The sequence below is a fragment of the Hetaerina americana genome, unplaced genomic scaffold, assembly GCF_022747635.1.
Source record: "Hetaerina americana unplaced genomic scaffold, ioHetAmer1.1.p SCAF_5, whole genome shotgun sequence".
Lineage (NCBI taxonomy): Eukaryota > Metazoa > Arthropoda > Insecta > Odonata > Calopterygidae > Hetaerina > Hetaerina americana.
Genome location: NW_027287095.1, coordinates 19,555,821 through 19,571,548, shown reverse-complemented (window position 1 = coordinate 19,571,548; position 15,728 = coordinate 19,555,821). Strand labels below are relative to the sequence as shown.

At 41.0% G+C, this 15,728-nt stretch overlaps 1 long non-coding RNA gene across 1 annotated transcript in view; it reads right to left on the bottom strand.

Annotated features, from left to right (window-relative positions):
• LOC139694388 (uncharacterized) overlaps nucleotides 1-5,888 on the bottom strand; it is a 133,807-nt gene extending 127,919 nt beyond the window's left edge. Inside the window, exon 1 of the long non-coding RNA XR_011702128.1 lies at nucleotides 5,844-5,888. This is a non-coding gene — a long non-coding RNA (uncharacterized lncRNA). The remainder of the gene's footprint in view (nucleotides 1-5,843) is intronic.
• Between the last annotated feature and the right edge of the window lie 9,840 nt (nucleotides 5,889-15,728).

The following is a 15,728-nucleotide window of genomic DNA, read 5'->3' as shown; positions in this document are numbered from 1 at the left end:
GGAAGGAGGGGTACTTATTATGCATAATGCAAGTTTCCTCTAAATGTATTTGCCTCTTTTATTTCTATGTAATCTTTTCAAGGGACTTCGTCCTTGACCCACTCTCCATCAGGCTTCCTTACTCTTCGTTATTATTTGACTTGTTCATACTCCTCGAGCATCGAGTTTTGAATTGTTTCCAACACTCTTTCTTCTTCTACCGTTACTATCCAAGACGGAGTACATGCAGGAACGAACGCCGATTTAAAAATGTTTCATTACCTTATGATATAGCTGACAGGAGAAGTATCTTGGAATTTCTCGCAATAAATTCTTTTCTTCTTGGACGTCCTGCTTATTTGTGTTTTTGTCGTTCTTCTCTGTCGCTGGAAATCTTGCTCTTTGGCAGCAGTCAATAAACTTTCCACGCTACTGCGTTTTTCTGTCAACATTTCATCTCGATATCATCCTCTTTGTTCTTAGTTGAATTTTGTTTAATATACGATTCGTGTCCCATCAACCATCCTTGCCTCTCTTGTCTGAATCACAGAAAGTGGGCTTGACGATGGACCTCTCCGTGATACTCTTCCACACGAATAATGAAATGAAGTACAAACATCCATTCTTCCCTTCATTTTTTGCTTTGGAGAGTCGGCGTTTGGAGCACGTCACTCCTTGTGTGGAAAGTCGAACAGTTTTGGAAATGAGCATTCTCACAGCATCCTGAGACTTGGAGGAAAAGGCATATAGTACATTGCACCCATCATCACTCCTTCTACGAGCTTAGCCCTGGACCGCGCGATGGCCAGCTATGCAATAGACAGGCACTCTTCGCAGAGCAGTGCAAGTACGAAGACCACCGAGCGTACGCTTCGTACTCCTTGCTTTTACTTTTTGGACCTTGTTGAGCAGATGTGAACGTTTATAGAGTTTGATTACTTCTTTCAATTCATTTTTTACTTAAAAATTTATGAGTGCCACTTTTGAACTAGTTTCTCGAATGCGCTTTTCACAGTTACATCAAACGATTTCAAAATTAGGTGCTCCCTTAGATAGATTCGGTATTTATTTCCGCTGTGATGAGTGGGGCAATTAATTGGGGCTCTGTCCGAGAGACTGCGAGGAGGTGAATGCAAGTTGGGGTACTTGTGTATTAGGAGGTTTATAAACGGTGAATACGTTTCTCATAATTTTGTAAGTTTCAACCCAGGTCCCATTGTGTCTAAATTGGGTTCTCTCGACTATCAAATAATACCATAGGTCAACTCAATCCCAAATCGATTTTCTATTTGCGATAACTTCGAGGAAGACCAACCTCGGGAGAGGTAGGAAAGTCTTTTTACTGAAATCAGGGGATTTCACAACCCTTAAGACTCAGTACGAGATGAGCTGTATCCTCACTTACTTGTTATATAAACAGTCTAATTAATCACTGAATAACCAAACTTAGTATTTTTTCACACTAAACTTTATTAAACTACACCCGGTTTTGACGCACAGGCGAAATCATCAGATACTATGGCTGTTGATGTCGTTTTAACGTCTAAACCGGTAATTGTGTATTTAAGCTTAGTGTGAAAAAATACCAAGTTCAGTAGTTCAGGTATCATGAGTTTTCACGAAGTAGAACCTGAAACCAAAGAATTCATTTTACTTGATTACTATGAATGGGAAACTTGTTGGATGAAATACATATTGCGTCCTAACGTACTTTTGGATTGGCAGCTATAAATATTTGTGAGATTAAATTATAACGAAAATTATACAATATGAGAGAAATCAAGTGTAATTTAACCACACAAAGAGCTATTTCAAACCTTTAATTTTGTATCCATTATTTGTGATCCGCGAATAAATTGTTGAAATTCCTCGAGAGCGTCTCATGCTTTGCCCTTAAGAGTCCAAGTTCAGCGTTGATTCTGCATGTTTCGCCGGGGAGGGAGAGAGCGCACGCCGCTGCTCTTCTTTTTTCCCCTCGTCACTTCCCTCCCCCCCTCTCCACCCCCGTCCCGCCCCCGGTGGATATTTGGGTCGACAGATATTCCGCCCCGAGTGGGAAACTGGGTCGTGAGTTAATACAATTACGTTGGCGACTCAGCGGATAGCTTATAGGACACTTTCTGTGCCTTTTTGGTCGCCGTACGTTAGATGGAGTGCCAACCGAAGGGGAAGGAGGGGAAAAGGGGGGGTGGTGGCACCGGCATCGGGGTGGGGGGGGCAACTGGTCTCGACCCCCGAATGGCTACGGATCAAGCACCAATGCTTCCCTCAATTTCCTTCCGGAATGGAAACTCGCCTTCGGCCGCCGGCCCGTTCGCTTTCATTGCAGAACCCTTTTAGGGCCAGGGTTTTCCGAGTCGGCAGCCTCAGGGTGCAAGTGCTGCTTGGTCGCCAAGGGTACTCGCAGCCTGGGAGCCCTTCCACGATTTATCAGCTCTTGCCCTTGTAATTAGCACAAATTTGCGAAGTCTGGTGGTTGTAATAATTGGTGTAGAACGTGTTACTTACCTACAACTTATTTATGTGAATTTGAAAGTTTAAGTATACATTTAAGACATGTTTGTCAGAGGACATGTATGTCGACGCATAGTTCTGAGCACGGGGGTCCCTTAGGGAGACCGGAAGAATCAGCTGCCCGAATCTGATTACGTATTATGATCGAGAGTAATTTTGGAGGAAAGATGGCCGCGCTGAAGAGCGCGTGGACGAGTGCCCCCCCCCCTCCCCCGCGGTGAAGGGAACCCTCGATCGCGCTGAAACGGAGCGATGGAAGGACTAGAATTCGCCATTACGAACTACATCATTTTTCCATGAATTCAATTTTTCGTACAAACATAGGTTTTAAAAGCTGGAAAAAAATTATACGAATCAGATAGTGGGATCATTACCAAATTCTATGTAATGAATTAGCCAAGCTATGCATTTTTAATCATTTTTAAAATTTCCAATGGTTTCAGGAGCTATTATTGTGGGGTTTTGACGGGGTGTAACGATCAAAAGTGAAGGATTAAGGTGGAGCTATGCTGATCGTTTGTTAGGGAATTACACATACCCCGAGTCTTTCCCATGAGGAAAATTTGTCTATTGTGGAATTTATATTCTTGTCCCCACTTCGAGTCGTCTCTTAACAGGAATATGACCAGTGATCTAATGCGTATTGTTCCACGTGAGTTTTTAGATGCACGATACGGGGCCATCGTTGTGTCTGGATAATTTGTTGCGGACATGAATTAAGTCATTCACCTTAGCCTCTTTATTTATATTTACCTTCTGAGTTTTAAAGAAACTGAAATCTTGCACAGTGGTTCAGCAAGTCTTGCAATAGCGTTATTTCTGTCAAATTTCCCTATAAGGTAGGAATAAATCCAGTAAGCCAGTTGTCATTATATTATATTTTTATCGTTGTCTTGCGTAGGACAAATTTAATTGAAAAACTAATTTTTCATCGAATTTTTCATTTAGGGTAAAAATTTTCTTGATGAAAAAAAGTGTGGTCAGTTTTGAAATTTTAAGCAACTGAAAGCAATCCTTACCAGAAAATTAGAATATTCCTGGAGTCGTACCAAGGCGATAAATTCTCGATGCTCTCCGATGGAGAGCATAATAATATACGCCGTATTTCATCCTGCGGATTCCATTTCAGAGACTGGTGAATGCACGGTGGGAACAAAAACGAGAAGCGATGCGCATTCGGTGCCGAGGTGCAGTAGGCATGTGTGTGTGGTCGCAAATGAACAACGCGTATTGATCTGATGGCCTTAAGTGCCAAAAGGCGAAACGCACGCTGCATTGGATGAATTAGCGAAATGGCCGCATTCTAAGGCATGGAGGAAGAAATGCTGGTGAAATATTCGCAAAAAAACTGCGCGAAGAGACGGAGGAATATTTTGCAAAATTTGTGCCACAAAAACAAGCACGCATAGAGGAAGTTGGAAGGAATTTTGAAACTAAGGATGGAGTATGTGGACTCTGGAGGATTGGTTTATTTACATCGATTCGACCTAATTGCATTCGTCGCAAATACGTATGAACAGAGATGGATTTTCTGCATCGAGTGCTCCCTATTGATTTGAATATGAAATATTCTCGACCTGGGAGGCATATCATATATTTTTCAGATATCATTCGCAGTAGTTGTAACCACCAACAAGGTTTCGAGCTACGTATAAAATATATCATTTCATTATATTATGTATATTTCCACAAAAAAGTAAATTTATTGATTCTCGAATAAAAAATGTGGAGAAAGCACTTGGTTCTAGTTTCATTTAAAAGGATTTGGTCGAAATAGTCGCACAGTCGCTCGAATGCTATCATTTTATTTTGGATGTCGTCCACTCCATGCAAGTATCGACCCCGGATGTAATATCTATAGTGGACCCGAGTGAAGGGGGTAGTGGATGCACGTTGTGTATGAGGCAATGAGGAAAGTTGACCTTCCGAGTGGAGTCATTAAAGGTGTCAATTCCAGTCTATAATTTTCCTCTTTAAGAACTTTGCTTAGTAATCAATTTCACAATTCTAATCGAACGACTTTCAACGACGATAAAATCTGGTTAAACACTATACAAATCATAAAAACACAAAGACGGGGGACTTAGGAACATGGTTGACGTTTTGACGGTCAAGCCGTTATCCTTAGAATGCCTTTCACGGGGAGAGAGCGGAGAGGATATGGGGAGGGGGGAGCAAAGGGGGCAAGGGGGCGGGTAAAGGGACCATTGTATGGTTTTAGTGCACGGTATCAACCCGGGAAGGTTTAAAAGCCGTCTTGCAACATAAAAACCCAGAATATAATATGACCATGTAATAAATATACTTCTATTGTAAAGTGGTTTTTCTCGACATGCAATTTTATCAATGTCTTAGCGATAATTTATAATATACTCTCGGAATGTGGTACGAAAACACGTCCCACTTTTTACGTAGTAAAAAATACACGATGGTCGACGACGGCAATGTTTACTGAAGATTTGCATCTCGTACTACGTCTGTTGCAAACAAATATATTCAATATCGCGGCACTGATTAGTTCTGGACAGTAAGGAATGAATACAAGGTATGAATTAAAAGTATCGGTATTAATTTTTTCCTGACGTGTGCGTGAATTGCTAAATTCAGTTTAAGAGTGCGCATGATCGCAGATCGTATTGACATTGTTAAGATAATGCTGTATCACATTATCGCTGAAAATTTGGTGATGCAAAAGATCTGCGCTAAACTCGTCCTAAGGGTCTTGAAGGATGACCAAGAGCAGAGTCTAGTGTCTGATCACGCACATTTTAATGAAATATATCATCTTCATTTGGTATGACTTACATTTTTCAAGATAGAATCTGAAATTCTTCGAATTATTTCCAGCAATAGTCATTATTTTGACACGTATTCTAAATTTCAGTCGCACAAAAAAGTATTTCCTTGTAAATTCAGTAGAAAAATTAAATTTTCCGCTTATTTCCAACGACAAAAAATTTGGCAATTCTATTTTTACCCTGAAATCCATTTGTGCGGGTTGATGTTGAAAGCGTGGAAAGAATTCATACTCAAAGTTTAATTATAACGTGGCCACCAATGTGCCTCAAAATTAGATATAAAAATTTCCATTTTGTCCGATATGCACTAATTGAGTACAAGATACTGAAACATTGAAACGGACCAAAAATAAAGCAAAGTCTAATTTTTTCCCTTAATCATAGATATGCAAACTTTTCCACGCCGACTACGAAAACAACATCTCCTGCCAAGCACCCCTGTGGCAACTGGATGGTAAATTTAAGAAAATAGACGGCGAGACACATCATACCCGCGAATCACTGTAAAACTCCCGACTTTTCCCGGTAATCAAAGACATTTTTTCCACTCACCCACGACTGGACTTCGTATTACTGGGGAGGAATCAGCATTCTCCTGAAATCAAGAAAGTAAAACACATTTTAAAATTTATCAGTATTCTTAATTTATCCTATAGCATCATATATTCCTGATTGTGTTTTTTGTGTGGATTACCCCCGCCGTTTCCAATCACACATCTTTGAAGGAGCGAGGCTGATCTCCATACTCGAATAAGTAAGAAAGAGCCTCCCTACCTTCCTTCCTATGATGATCATACTCAGATTGCAAACAAACCTCACCAAAAATACTCCATTGCGTCACATTTTAAATGAGATAGTAAATTTTCTTCGCTTCTAAATAACACTTCAGGTTACTCTGATCCGCTATAAATATATATTTGGCAACTGGGTGTCTTCTTTGTTGAGGAATAGAATTTTAGAAGATTAAGGAATCCAAGGGACTAGGGATCACACAGGTGGAAACTAAAGCAACTGAGACTTCAAGTGAATACATTTATACATTGATATCTCATAAATGATTTAAAATATGTCATATTATTTTAAAACTGAAACCAAATTATTTTTAAAGTGAACCATCAGACTAAATTTTAATGTCAGATTGCAGTGAGGCTATTCTACTACTGTGCCGTTTTGGAAAGACAGCCGGCGATTGCGTTTCGGGTATATTTCGTGTCGCATCTTAAAAGGTAGTGATCATGACCTATTATTTTCTTAATCCTATATTTATTTGACCTCTCGCCGACGGGGCACCAATGCCCTAGGATGTTTCAGTCCGGACGATTCGTCGATTGTGCGCTCCGGGGATCGACTCATTGATTGATTGACGAAGGGGAATGGCCGACCCTTTTCCGCATTCGCTTCGGCTCCCGAGAATGCAACATGGCTCAGCCGTCGGTGTGGAAGGGCTCCCGCGCCGCCATTATTCACCACCCGGCACCACCGCACCCCCTCCCCTCACTCCCCCCGCACCGCCGAACTAACCCGTTGCGTGGCGACCGAATGCAACCTGTCCAAATGACTTCGCCGAAAACTCCACTTCGATCAATCTATTCCGTGGAACCTCGCAATTAAATATCCACGAAGCGGCGAGGCTAATTGGAGGCCTCTGTTTGCCTTCTCTTCGTCGGAGGAGGCACACATCCAAAGGTGCATCAAAGTTTAATACGCTTTGCGGAAAATGAGTAAAAAACGGAGTGCAGGGCCTTGAATATTTTAAATAAATATCCTACACCACCAGGCACTGTAATTCGGGTACTTTCCAAAATCCTAGCACTTTGAAGCTTCATTAATAAATTTAGTCTTTGAAAGTAGAAGTAAAAACAGATCTAGAAATAGCTAGATCTAAAATTAGAACGTATTATCACGATCTCACCAAAATATAACTTTGTTAATGTCGTGTATGTGAGTACCTTCGATGGCCATGGCCAAGTATAAAATCCTTTTGGTAATGCAAATATTAGTTAATATTAATTAACATACCCGGTAATCAACCCGAAGGTCGGTTTGGTAGGTGATGGTAGAGTTCACCCAGTATTAAGCCCGATGGCGTGTGAAATTCACACATCAGGGTAGGGGAGCCAGTTCCTTTCCCTGTGCCGGTTATGGTTTCCGAGGAAGAACTGGTACCCGAAAAATCACATTGCTTGGTTGGAGCTGCAGGCGCCCAGAGTGCCTCGCCCGGAAATCGAACCCGGGCTCCCCGGTCAGTAATCCAGCGCTCTACCCGCGGAGTACCGCTACCCACCAATATTTTATTTTAAAAATGGAATAATATTTTATTTTAAAAATGGAAGCAATTAGAGATAAGAAGGCACTTAGCAAACCCCAACACGACCCTTTGTAACGAGCAATTGTTCCCATACCCCTCCCCACTCCTCTCCGAGAAACTAGCCTGGAAATGGTCAAAACACCCCATCTACGCACCCGAGTGCCCCCACCCCTCCCAGGCCCTTCCAACCCTCCCCGACCCCACTCTGTCCTGAGGGTATATACTCTTGCTCTGTCTGTTTAGCAAATTTGTACCTGATTATGCCGCAAGTCGGTGAAACGCGTTGTACCGTCTAATAAAATCTGTAGAAAAGTACGAGTCTTTCTTTTTAGTATGGATATTAAATACTTGCTCGAAGTGAAGCCTGAAACGATAGAATAAAATCATACATCCATTTAATAATTGGTGGTTTCGTCGCATGCCTAGTGGATGAAGTTATTCCGTAAAGTAGGAGGAAAGTAGTAAACTTTAAATAGATTTTCAAGTCAAGAAAAGATAATTATAAGGGATTACTTACACTTACATTTGTACCTTTTTATTCTTTTGCAAAATTTTACAGTCGATGAGTATTGTTTGTTATGGAGTATCTTTACATATGTTTCTTTTGCATATGATTGATTTAATCTCATATCTGTAATCGTTTTTCCAAATGTATAATTAATTGCCCTTTTGCAAAGATCCATTTGTTCAAGGAAAAATATCTGTTAGACGGTAAGTGTAATATTTTGTATTAATATCTTGAGAGCTTCCTCTTCGTCGACAGCAACACAATACCTCGCCAACTGTCGCAAAAACGTGTCTGAGCACCAGCTATCCTGCAGAAATATGATGATAGGAAAAAAATGTAAGATAAAGTGATTTAGGTAGAGTACATAAATAAGAGGATAATTATGTAAAGACTGACAAGAAAAAGAAAAGACCTTGTTATAATAAAAGTTGTCTTGACAACTAGTCAACACTCTTGAAGGAGGGGAAGAGTGTTACGAGGGGAGAGAACTAATCTATGAAAAGGAAAGACGGAAGGCTTCCGTGTAGTATTGGGAGACTTTAATGCAGGTTTAGGCAAAGATGGTGAGGGTAAGACTGTGGAAAACTTAAGATTAAGAAAAATGAACGATAGAGGACAGAGACTGGTTAAATTTCATAAATAAAACTGTCTCATAGTTGGTAACACCTTGTTTGAAACCCATACATCAAGGAGATATACATGAAAACGACAGATGAATGAAGTGTGGTACCAAAACAATTTTATTACAATACAACAAATGCACATATAAAACAGCAACAATTTTTACAGGGGTAGATATCAATTATGAACATAAGCTACAGGGTGCGAAAACATTACTTCCTTTTTTCAAAACGCAAACCGCTCTCAAAAAAGGAAGTTATGTTACTGCACCCTGTAGTAATAACAAAGTTATGTAGAAAGCTGACCAGGACATTGACAAGAAGCAAACAAGAGAATTTGGGCATTGGAAAGCTAAAAGAACCAGGAAAAGCTGAGGAAACAGAAAAACTATTTAAGGAAAAGTTAAAAGCTAAAGGGCATATGGGAGAATGTCAAACACAGCATAGAAGAAGTCAAAAAAGAGACAGTTGTATCAGAGAACGGTAAAAAAATAAGAAAAGGTATCACATGCAAGATGTTCAATAAGATGAAGGAAAGACGAATTTGGAAAAATGTAAACACAGAAGTAGGTAAAAGAGAATATGGGACACTTAATAATGAACACAGAATACAAACTGATAAGGTCGAAAAAACATGGATGAGTGAAAGGTGCAGTAAGATTTAACAATTAGATAGGGATTGAACATATGATGCTTAGCATAAATAAACAAAGGACCTAAAATTAAATGGAAAAGTGAGAAGTAGCTTTGAGATAGAAGACAGAGTTGAGAAAACTACCAGAGGAGGTTATGAACAGGTGTAAGGAATGCATTGGATGGTTATTTAATTGGGAGAAAAGATCCATGGAAAGTGAATTGGAGAAAGTGGAAGAAAACAAGATAATTGAGGTTGCAAAAAGGTGTAAATCAATGGAAAATGAAGCAGAGGCATCTATGAAATAGATGAGAAACGGTAAAGCGGCAGAAATTGGCGAAATTCCATTTGAACCATTGAAAGCACTCAGTACGAAAGGAAAGAAAGAATTAACAAATTCGAGTAAATGGATTTACAAAAAGTGGTAAAGACAAAATACTTCAAAGGAAACTGCAATGGCTCCGATGGGAAAGATGACAAATAGCAGGAAATATGACGAACACTTGGCGATTAGCCTGGTGTCACATGGGGCTAAATAGTATTAAAATGATTAATAAAAGATTTTTTGGGGAACTAAACAGTGTGACGAGAAGAGAACTATATGGATTTAGACGAGGGGTATGGAGAAGAGATGGAATAGGTCTGTTGTGAGTAATTGGGTGAAAAAACAGAAACATAATAAAAACGTATATATTGTGTGCATTGGCTTGGAGAAAATCTTTGATAAATTTACATGGTGTAATTTAATGGTGACTCTGAAAAAGCATGGAATTGATTGGAAGGAAAGAAGATTCACAAATGTATTCTGTATCTCATTCGGAAATTCAGAGCAAGAATAGAATGTCGGTTGTACGATGAAATGGGAATTGAAAAGGATGCTACACAAGAATAGCGTCTGTCACCATCATTATTATATATTTGGAAGAGATTTTCCCATCAACTCCCACCTACTTTATCTGCCTTTTCGGATTTCCCTAAGAAAATGTTTTTCGCTCTTCGCCCACCATCTTTAAAACCACAGAATTTGGCTTCTTATCCATCCTCTTCTTATCCTCTCCCCTCATCTCAAAACCATTCAATTTACACTCAATCCCTTGCCTCCCAAGCTCAGGTTTAACATTTATGGAATGTTATACTCCACACTTAAGGTTTCACTCATCTCTTCCTCACATCTTTACTCGGAGTACTGGTCATTAATTTTCTTCTTTCAAATACCTCTGTCGCTAACGTAATTCCCCTCTCAATGTCCCCACTTTTGTGCCCATTTTCCTCTGAAATACTGCCCAAATACGCGAATCGCTCCTCGTGCTCCAGTTTATTCCGTTCAGCTCTAATGTTTTAATTCGATTTTGTACATTTTGAGGATCTCAAAACGTTTTTGTTTTATGATTAATATTCATCTCATACCTCTCATATTTTTCATGTACAGCAATGAAATGTATGTATTGACTGGGATGTAAAAATTGCTACCATCCCATCCTTAGAGTATACATGCAAATGCTGTTCGGCAATTTCATATGGAGCAATTAGCCATCGTCATTATTATTAAAGGAAGCCAGAGTTATGAAACTGTTTTTTAAATAAATACTTTAATTATTTCTCCTCCACTCTCACGAGCTAAAACAATAAAAACAATAATTAAATGAATTAAATTCCGCTCACTAGAAGGTCGTTTCATCCGTTCCATCGTGTCCAGGATCCTTGGATAGTCAGACAAGTGCAGTAGACTTCTTGATAACCGAACAGACGGGAGATATTGCATGATTTTACATTTCCAAAGTGGGGTATGGAGAGGCAAGATTATGAAAAATGAGTTCACATACCAAAGAACATTTTCAAGCAGGAATCCTTTTAGAATATTTAAAGGGCACGGTAGTCCAGTAAGAAGAGCCCAAATTTAATTCTGACAGACGCCTACGGAAAGAGAATTGGGGAATATCTCCCGCACCCCTGTGTATGCATGAGTTTGACACGCCGTATAAGGCGTGTGGTAAGAGGTGAATGCTACTCTATCAAACCGTAGGTCTGAACGCTCTGATTTTGGTGGTGATGAGAAAATATCAATAATAATAATAGAAATAGTTGAAGTACTTGCATACTTGTAAAACGAGTCACCATTTATAGAGTCACGAGATTTATAGTCTTAATATAGGATGCGTGTTGGTTTAAAGCCATGAAGAGACCCCCATGTAGGCTGATTTCCTGCCTATGAAAGAGCCCTTATTCCACGTCGACCCTTGCATACACTTATTACTAATAAGACGGACGAAAGGTATTGTGTGACTCACACATTTTCAAAGTGGGGTATAGAGAACCATCATTCAGCACCTAATATTTACGGATTCCCTAAAATCCGTGTCTAAGAGCTTATGTTGCCAAATTCCTTCCCACACGACCACATGGGACTGCCATTAAAAAATGTAGTAACAGTATTGCTTAGTCTGCTTTTTTTCATGTTCCTCCTCCCATCCTTCGTCTCTCTACGTGGGGGGCACGCCTCCGCTGTCTGTTCGCTGTGGTGTGTCACATTCACTATCTGTGTATTTGGGAGCGGAGACCATTGTATGTTGCATGTCCGTGCGAAAGTAAGATTTCCCCTTCTACTTTTCAATTCTAATTTCCACGTCATTGGATAGATATTTACTAAATTTGTATGTGCATGTGTATGTTGGTTGATGGTATATGTATTTTCATGCATGTGGTTTGAGAAGGTTTTCACATTTATATATACGCCTCTGTGGGTGTAGTTTTGCATGAATATATGTTGGTTTTGCGTGTGATTTTATTCTCTTTTACGGGTGATGACCTAACACCCCACGGCCTTGTGGTGGCTTACGGGGTATTTATATAAATAGATTGATAGATGATGTATTTGAAATGCATCTAAAAGGTATTTTGATGCGCATATTGCGAATGAATATTTTGCCATAATAACTTAAAATGGATGGATACGAGAATAATGAATTAGGTGATTCCGTTTGGAATGGATTTGAAGCATTCTTCTTTCGGTAACAAAGGAATAATGTCAGATTTGGTGGCGAAAGAGTTTCCTTGGCGATCGGGTCGGGCACAAGAAGATCTCTACAATGTGGACTTTGGCACCACCAAATGAGTCCTTAGTTACTCAATTTTGAAGATTTGCGGTCGCCGTCACAAGATATGCTCCAGTGCTGATGGCATTTGCTCCCGGGTTTGTCAGTCCACACAGCGAAGGGAAAGCAAGCCATCTTTTTTCCTGTTGCTGATGGCATTGGCCGGTTGTACACCAGGGGTACCCCTGGTGTACAACCTTGCCTGTTTTCCGCCTCGCACGTGGGTCGTTGTCGAGGCGTGATCTTCTTCCCTGAGATCTCTCTCGTGGTTCTCTTTCCCTCACAACGACTGCCTTCCTCAGGCCATCATACATGTATCCAATAGTGCAAGTAATAAGCAATTTAAAAATTATTCACCTTGACTGGGGTTCGATCCATCGAAAGAAGGACGAGTGAAAGGTAATCCGGATAAAAGCGATAGGAGCGTCCTCTAAAGGCATAAGTACTCGGCACTCGAACATCGAGGGATCCGGGTTAAGATCACGGTAAAGGCGAATGATTTTTACTCCGTGGATTTATCAAATTTTGGTGCACATAGATTTCCGATAAAAATAACTCTTGCGGCATTTTCTGCGTGAATGTATCCGATAAGGATGTTATTACCTTCGTCTTTTAAAGATCGGCCCACGACCACAGGGCTAACACTCTCTCGACTCTTCGGTTTCTCTTGACTGCGTGACGGATTTATTACCCATATTGCCCTTACCCTTTGCCAACTTTAATCGGTAAGAGAGTAATGGGCCGGGTGTAATGCTTTCGATGAGGAATCATAATTTTACATTGTACTTGAAAGTTGGCTATAAAGCTCATTGCTTTGGCTGTGGTCGTCGTGATTATGGCGGCTAATTTTCCTTCATTTTGGTCGACAATAAGCTTTAGAAGTTTTTTCTCCTCCTCTGCTGGACGTGCTTCAGACACATTTCACGAACTGAGACAACGACGCGTGCATTGTGTCCACCCAGTCACGTTGCGGTGCGGTCGGACTCCAAATGGCTTGCGTCATACAAAGAGGGAACTTGGCGCGCGGATTTCGCCTGTCTTTTGTTGTTTCTTTCTCCCCACTTCAGCCTCTCTCTTTGAGTAGTGTTCCCCCACCCCCCGCCCACCGATTACGCCACGACACCCAAACGCCGCTTCTCTAGAACTTACATCACGTGCGTCGCAACACCCGCGCACCATTTCAATCCCTTCAGAGACATCCCCGCCCCTTCCTCCTCTCCTTACGGCAACTCACGCTGCCCGTCTGTCACTCTTCGTCTTCGACGCTTCTAGTCTTTCCCAACGTGCGTAGTAAACAACGCCGATGCCCCCTTTGGCATAACCCGGGGTTGCCGTGCTTCATTTCCCTCTCCCTTCAATGTTCAAAATACTCCGATTCCATACGTTGCGCAGTTTGCATCTCAGCGACCCAAGTCATCGCTGCGAGTGCCCATCTTGACAGCGTCGAAACTAAGACGTTGCTACGTGGTGGTTGAGTGTTTTTGGTCGTCGACCTCTAGAGGTAATGCTTTCTTTGGATATTTTAAGGATCACGGGATTATTCTTAGGATCTCGCTGACGGAAACGTCCGACGTCGGTGCTAAGATCGAGAGATCTCCCCCTCTCCTTCGCCAAGGAGATCCGAGATCCAGGTCAAGTTATCCAAACGTTCACTCCGGTGTCCGATTCACAGGGCCAATCACGCGTGGTCGTACGGCCTCCCCATCGAGAACTGGAGGAGGAAGTAAACAAACAAATGGCGGTTGATGCACCCGAGACAGCAGTGCATCACACGCCGCGAAGTAAACAATTCACTTCGGGAAACCATGAGAAAAAAGGAGGATTCCGGGCGTCACCCCCCACCCTCTTCCTTGTCAGTTCGACTATCGACGGCCAGCAGTATTTCCCATGATAATACTGAGCGTATAAGTTTGACCTTTGCTCTTAAATTGTTTCTTGTTTACTCATACATATAAGTTTGGAGGTAGCCTGTGTACTCGATTGAGAATTTGAAGGATGAACATTGTCGCATCTATTGAACTGATTTACAATGCAAGCATGATTAGGTTATTGGACGATGCTTAACGAGCAACGGAGCGACCGTTTACACACACGAAACATCTTTTTTTCTCCACCCAGTGGCTTCCCAACTGGCGTAAGTCCGCACTGACATCACAGTAGGGAGAGTTCATTAACATCTGGACTCACTCATCATTATCGATTGCAATCAACTGTAAACAGTTAGGCTCTCATAGGAAATAGTAAAATATGACTACGTATTATGATTTTCGTAGGAATCAACACTACTTTGAGCCGCTAGCATTTTTTTTATTACCTGACCTTTACAGTGCACTAAGCAATTCTTCTTTTACACTAGGCTTCTATTAATGCTGTTCATTTTTGAACGCTTGTCACTTCACCTTGACCGTGACAGAATCAGCCTGCTAAAGGTGGGTGCCCGGAGTCGAACCAGAGAAAAGCTAGAATATTGCTATGCTATTGCTATGCCTAATATTGCTATGCTATATTGCTATTGCTATGCCTTAGAAAATCTAGAATATAAAGGCGAATTAGATGCAAGGCATGCACGTGGCTTTACACGTGTCAATGTTTTTCACTCTTGCTTTACATGTGTTAGATCATGCTCTCATTTCTTTCTCGGGCAGATTTTCTTTTAATTAAAACATATTTTGTTTTAATTATTACTTAAATCAATTTTATGCTTTATGTACAATGTTTCAATGTATTTGATCACAGTGAGAATTGAGTAATGTTATTACAATGGCTGTCCAGAGAGTTACCTCCGTTTTTGCGTAGCGTGAGAATAAGTGGAGGGAGCCGAATGTTCGCTAAATTGACGAACGTAGTAGGTCAGTTCTCCTCGAGGTGCGGTGATTGAAATGCCGCGCCGCTTGTCGTTTGTTTACAATAGTGAGTCAAAATGAGTGCTACAACTGAAATTACCGCCAAAGGTGAATTTAGTTCAGTTATAAGGTTTTAATTGATAAAAAAATTCAAAGCTGCTCATCGGGACCATTTCATCAATCGGGAAATTTTCACTCTGTGCGGACCAAATATGATGAGTGACCAGAGTTGTGCGTCAGTGGTCCACCCAGAGGGCCCGGGTTCGAATCCCGGCGGTGTTGAATATTTTTCAGAGTTATCTCGATCCCTACTTGAGGTGTTATGTGGAGGGCACTTTGAGTGAGTACGCCTTCCGTCGGATGGGACGTTAAGCTGCGGACCCCTTGGCGCCTTTCGTACAGAGTAGGCTAATGCCAACGCCGGGTTTATCT